We start from the raw sequence: 6,310 nt of genomic DNA on the forward strand, positions 1-6,310 counted from the left end.
ACAGTTCAAGCCCGCCCCGGCTGGCCCGGCGCACGCCGCTTCCCCGGCCGGCCTGGCGCATCGACGCTTCCCCGGCCAGAGGATCCAACGCCGCCACGAGCAGCATCGCCAACGCGCCGCCGCTTCCCCGTCCACTCGCAGCGTCCCCGCCGATCCCCCGTCCGTCCCGGCGCATCGCCGATTCCACGGCCTGCCCGGCGCATCGCACACGCGCCGCCGGTCCACCGTACCGTCTCCGCGTCCCCGCCGCTCCCCCGGCCGGCCCGACGCATAGACGATTCGCCGGCCTGCCCGGTGCATCGCCACGAACAGCATCGCCCACGCGCCGCTGCTTCCCCGTCCAGCCGCCGCGTCCCCGCCCCTTGGTCCGTCGATTTGATTGCTCCTAGCCGGAAATCACGCCCACTCCTTCATCGCCGTCGGACCTCCCACGGTCAGGATGGATGGGAGTGATTCCGTTTCGTGCAATGTACACGACGTCCTCCGGGGCGTTCGACGACGGGCGGCCACTTCTGCAGTGTGCTTGCCGGGTGCCCGCGGCTAGATTCACCTCTACTAAGCAATCAAGCAGAGGCAAAAAAAAATTGAAGTGCAGAGCATCTTCGGTAAGTGGAGATTGACCCCCTTTTGCCTTTTTTATCTTCAGTTCTGTTGCGCTGCACAAGATAACATTAATTCTTCATATATCCCGTGACTTCAATGCAGTGTTGCAAGTTGTGATTTGTCTGATGCCATTCGCGAGAGGGATGGATCAAAGGGGCGACGCGAGCTGCATCTTGCGCACCCCCCACTTGGATCCGCTACCAACCCATGAGGTGTGCTCGTGCCTGATCCGGTCTCCACCGCCGCTCCCTCGGCTACCTGCAGCGCGGAGCCTCCAGCTTCGGAACAGTCGCCCCGTCCTCGACCTCCAGCCTGCCTCTATTTTCAGGAGGGCGCCCGTCACCACCGGCCGCCCGGGTGCATCCACCGCTCGGTTTAGCTGGATTTTTCAAGTGCTTGACGACCTCAGTAAGTTTCATATTAATAGTCGTGGTGTTTTGCATGTGATTTTCTAGGACACGAGTTGGTTTATTAATGCTCTGTATCGTTTTGCTTGCTACAGTATTTCTCATGGATTTGGGAGGAACTCGGATGGACTTCGTCAGTGGTCTGCAGGGCTGGACGAGGGCACCCATGGCACAGTTGTTCCGGAAACCTTGACATCGTAGAAACCATAAGGCGTCCAGAAACTAACTGCCAATCAATTTCATGTGAATTTTTTCCTGCAGAAGTTAGTTCTGAAATGTAGACCGTGATTCTAGTTCCATGTATTTATGTCTGTCCAAAACGTGCCCTCGCTTTCAACCTTGCTAAATATTTTGAATCACCTCTATGCACTACCCTTGATGTCAGTTTTCTGTGCTTGCCAAACGTTTTAGTGATAATTACATTTTACATGCCGAGGTGTCATGTTTGTTGCTGCAGAACTTATAATTTGGTCGCATTGGACTAGGCCTTTGTAAACCTGGTCTCTGAATATGTTGCTTGCTTCTTCAAATTACATTATAAAAGAGATTTAGGTATCATTTTTATAGTTGTTTTCTCTCAATGCACGTTAAGAACAAAGATATTGCTTCAAAAGCACCCGTGTGTGCTACTCGTTTCTAGTTGCATGGAAATCTTAAGCATACACTTGAGTTGTGATGAGTTTTCTCCTAGACATCCTGTGTAAGATCTTGACACATTTGACATTGTATTTGCACATCCTTCGTCTGCCTTCTTGTTTTTGATGCATGGCGGATGCTGCTTGATGGATTTTTCTTCAGCGCAACATTTGTCTCCAACTTTTTATTTCAGTTTACGACATTCTTAAGATTCACATGTTCCATTTTCCAATTTCTTTCTTGGTTAATTTGTTTTGTTCATTTCAGTCATGTCTATGTATTTGTGTATTAGACGCCTATTCCTTTTCCCTATCTATGGTTGTGTTCCTATGGTTTATCTCTAGGTGCTTGATAAGTTACGACGCGTTGCCTTACACTGCTGGCATCCTTTTGGCTGTAGGTCATATTCTTGAAGCAAATGATCGCGTGGTTGTTTGCAAGGCATGAACAATTATTCAGGTGCTGGAATCTTACATCCTGTAGGAACCGAATAAGTTGAATACTATTTGAGTATTTGTAGGCACTAAATATTTAAGCACATTAGCTAGTTCTTAGCCAAATTAAACCTGTAGTTGACTCATTAGCATGTCGATAGGATGCACTGGTAGATGCAAGGTTCTCTAAATGGACACTAAATACTTTTCGTTGAGCTTATGTTGGAAGTTAGTGATTCGACCTAGGTACTACTAACTCCGAGAAGGGATCGACCTTGGTTCAAACATTTTTCAGTAGCGGTGTTTAACATGCCGGATCAACACTCTGAACCTTATAAATGAATACTTCTTGAGTATCATGATTCTGTTTCTTTTGTTCAGTTGAAGTAGGTCCGATAACACTCTGAACCCTATTGATGATTTGGGTGATAATCCCATGGATTTTGTCTGTTGTTCTCAATATGTCAGTCGTGACTGAAAATGAACCTGAGTGAGAGCACCCAAAATCATGTATGAATTTTTTCTCATTCGAAATTGCCAATGCAAAGTTGGTTCATGCTCCGATTCCATTTCATGGTCGTCTTATTCTTGAATGAACACAGGTGCTTAACAATTCAGTGTGTGGTGCCGATTAACAATTTAGCACCAAGTTCATATTCATCAGGTACATATGAAAGTACGTAACCATTAGGCTACTGGTACTTGCTGACAGGTGCTAAGATACATAACCATCAGGCTTATTCTTTTTGTTTACAAAGCTGCTGCTTGCACTTGGGACAACTAATCTAAATTACTTAAATTAGTACTTCCATCACAGTTCAGAGTAGTTTTCTTAAATTAGTACTTTCAGTGCTGAATCATATGTTTGAATATCATGGGTACTTAACAAATAACTCTGAGGTTCTTATTCAGTACCTAGCTAGAGATAATCAAGTACCTCAATTCATGGGTTGTTTTTGTGGGCAACATGGGTACTGAAAGTAAGTTTGGATGGTGCTTGATGACTGAAATAATTTCTAGATAAATAGAGTTACTCGGAAAATAATTTAAGTGAATCCATGATTAACCGTCGATGCACAGGAAAGTGAGATAGTTCAAGCAGGGTGCTGATTCGTATAGGTGCTTAACAATTTAATCTCAGGTGCTGAATCAAGTGGTTTCTGGTGCTGAGTCATTGATCTCCTGGTAATGAATAATGTGTATGGAAATAAGATTCAGTTTTCACATTTCCTCGCTGTCACCTGTGTATGTATGCTTCAGTGCCTTATGTACTGCTCCTGTTTCATTGCTTGTTAATTCATGCATGTAGGTTCTGCGCACTTGACTATACTTTTACCTTTTTGAAAGACGTGACATCGCTTCTGTTTTGTGGACTTCAGACTTCTTTATCTCATTTCACTGCCTGTTGATTGTATAAGTTTGGACCGAACGGTACTACTGAAGATTTTTGTTCTCTGCTTCACTACTGAAGTTTGGACCGAACGGTACTACTGAACATTTCATTTCCTTTGGACTGAATATGGCAGGCCTTTAAGAAACATGCCTACATACATGTAAGATGAACCATTTCCTTTGGACTGAATAATGTAGTTATCTGTCAGTTTGTCATATAGTTATGCAGGTTTCCGATAGTTTCGAGGTCGCCCAGCCACGTGCGAGCGGCGTATTCTTTGCATATGTGTTGTCTGGTTGTCCAACTTTAGTAAGCTCATTATGTTGCTCGCTGCTGGTGCCAAGTGCACCTTATATGAGTGCTTAAATAACGATTGCTCTGATGTGCTTAACTTTTTGCCTGGAGGTGCTGAATCATATGGGCACTTAACAAATTTCTTTGGGGTGCTGAATCAGTTTTGGTACTTGCAAATTTTTTTAGAGATTGATGTTCTACTTGGTATTTTGGGGTGCTTAACAAATTTCTTTGGGGTGCTGAATCAACCATATCATGGGTGAGGGTGCTGAATGGCATGCCTTGTGTATGGTGCATATGATGACAGGGTGGGGTTCTTGATTTGATTTTGAATGTTCTTGCATTGTTTATATTAGTGTGATCTCTGTCTAATTCCTGATTTGTTTCCTACTGCTACAAAGTGTTGAAGCACTAATCTTGAACGAGTATATTTAATCGTTTGCTTGAACTTTGTGTATGTAGATTGAACGAGTATATTCCAAGTACCTGTGGTGTGAAAAACGTTTGTGCCTTGTGAATATGGTGATTTAGTGTTTCCGGAGTGGGTACAGCTTATGTGATGAAGTAAAAGTTTAGGTTATGTAATTATGGCCCAAGTTTATTAAATTATATACTTAGCTTGCAACCCATTGCTCTGATGTGCTGAATCATGTGGGTGCTTAACACATTGCTCTGATGTGCTGAATCATGTAGGTGCTTAACAGGTTGCTCTGATGTGCTGCATCGTATGGGTGCTTAATAGGTTGCTCAGAGGTGCTGAATCTTACAAACTAAAGAGCTATGACAGTGTACTGTGTTCTGTAGGGGTGCTTAACAAGTTGCTCTGAGGTGCTGAATCGTTTTATAGACACCCTGCAGTCAACCATCTTTCCCAGAGCATTACACCAAGGCATGTCCTTTCTTTGCTCATGGTTTTTCATATTGCTATGACAGTGCTCTTTTGTGGTAGTGGTCTTTCATCATTCAGTACTTGATTATAGTTCTGTCGGTACCTGGGGTGATACTTGATTTGTTTGGGAACAGATCAAGTTCTTTGGATCACTTGTGTCACTAAAATTAATTGGATGCCACTAAAGTGCACATTCTGTTGCAGTTGACATTTGACAGTGATTACTTTTTAATGTTGCTCTAAACTATAGATAAATGATGTCAGGAGTATTTATACTGACTTTTATCATTCAGTTCCTGGATCCATATCTGTCTGTACCTAGATGACCCTTGTTTTGTTTGTGGGTGCTTAACAGGTTGCTCTGAGGTGCTGAATCATGTGGGTGCTTAACAGGTTGCTCTGAGGTGCTGAATCTAACAAACTAAAGAGCTATGACATGGTTTTGTGACCCGTGACAGCTATGGCACCCTAACGGTGCAATGTTCCCGCTGGTGTTCCCATTTGCCGGAGAAGATGGTGCTTTGTCGATGGAGTGTAGCAAATTCCTCTGATGCGCTGAATCATTGGTTTTCTAGTACCGAATTGCCGGTGAAGATGGTGCTTTGTCGATGCACCCCTTACGCTATATGCACAGGTACTCAACAAGTTCAGACATGGTGCCGAATAATTTGAGAAAAGCAGTTTTTTCTTGAGCTTTCTGCAGACCATGGTATATTGAGCTGTATGCACAGGTACTTGACAAGTTCAGACATGGTGCCGAATAATTTGAGAAAAGCTGTTTTATTTTGCCATGTTGGGTCATTTCAACGTTGGGTGCTGAACCATGTTGTCAGCAGTGTATGTATACAACCAAAGTAGGGATTTTCAAAGCCCATTCCCTGGGAGACAGCTTTCCATGACACATTAGGGATGAATTCACGTGAAGAAAATCGGCATGGATGCTTTGAGCCCATGTGACGCCACTTCTAGGTACCGAATCACCCTGCTTTGGCCAGCCCATGTGAATCTACTGGTTAAGTACCTGAACGGATTCAAATTTTGAATATTTGGCACCGAAGCCCATGTACTGTCCACAGACAGAGTTGCAGGCGGCCCAACAGACGGTGCAGTCTGCTGTTTGCCTGAAACACATGATTTTTTGAACTGCACATTTGGAAATCGGCTGACTTCATGCACTGTATAGCGTGTGGCGACTGTACATGTTTCCTTATTTGCCTTGGGCTGACAATGGGCAGCTTTCGTATATATATATATATATATACCAGCACTATTCTGCAACCAGTTGCAGAATAATATTCTGAGCACCGACTTGTACTTTCCTGAACACAAGGTTGCACTTCCCGGATAACAGGGTTCAACTTTCTGTCGAACTTACCTGAACTTCCCGTTTTCTTCAGATGTACTCATTATACCACAAGTTTATCAACCATTTGTTGGAACTATGCAAATGATATACCGTTGGATAGATAATGAAAAATCGCAACTTTTTCATGTTCACACTTTTCACAGATTTTGCACAGTTTAAATTTAATTTTGAAAATACGAAAACGCTTCTATATGGCCAGAAAACGAATTTTTAGTTCGATTTTTGAATCGCTTATCGAAACTGTGCAAATGATATACCGTTGGAAAGATAATGAAATTGCGCAACTTT

The 6,310-nt window shown here is 43.6% G+C and overlaps 1 long non-coding RNA gene across 2 annotated transcripts; it reads left to right on the forward strand.

Moving 5' to 3' along the window:
- Positions 1 to 307: 307 nt before the first annotated feature.
- On the forward strand, positions 308 to 5,899 carry LOC124667259. 2 transcript variants are annotated; one of them, XR_006991207.1, is made up of 4 exons: positions 308 to 605; positions 706 to 1,011; positions 1,106 to 4,343; positions 4,461 to 5,899. It is a non-coding gene; the product is annotated as an uncharacterized LOC124667259 (long non-coding RNA). The 2 variants fall into 2 exon arrangements; XR_006991208.1 differs by having other exon boundaries at positions 1,106 to 2,105.
- Positions 5,900 to 6,310: the final 411 nt, after the last annotated feature.

This window comes from Lolium rigidum, chromosome 6 (assembly GCF_022539505.1).
Source record: "Lolium rigidum isolate FL_2022 chromosome 6, APGP_CSIRO_Lrig_0.1, whole genome shotgun sequence".
NCBI lineage: Eukaryota > Viridiplantae > Streptophyta > Magnoliopsida > Poales > Poaceae > Lolium > Lolium rigidum.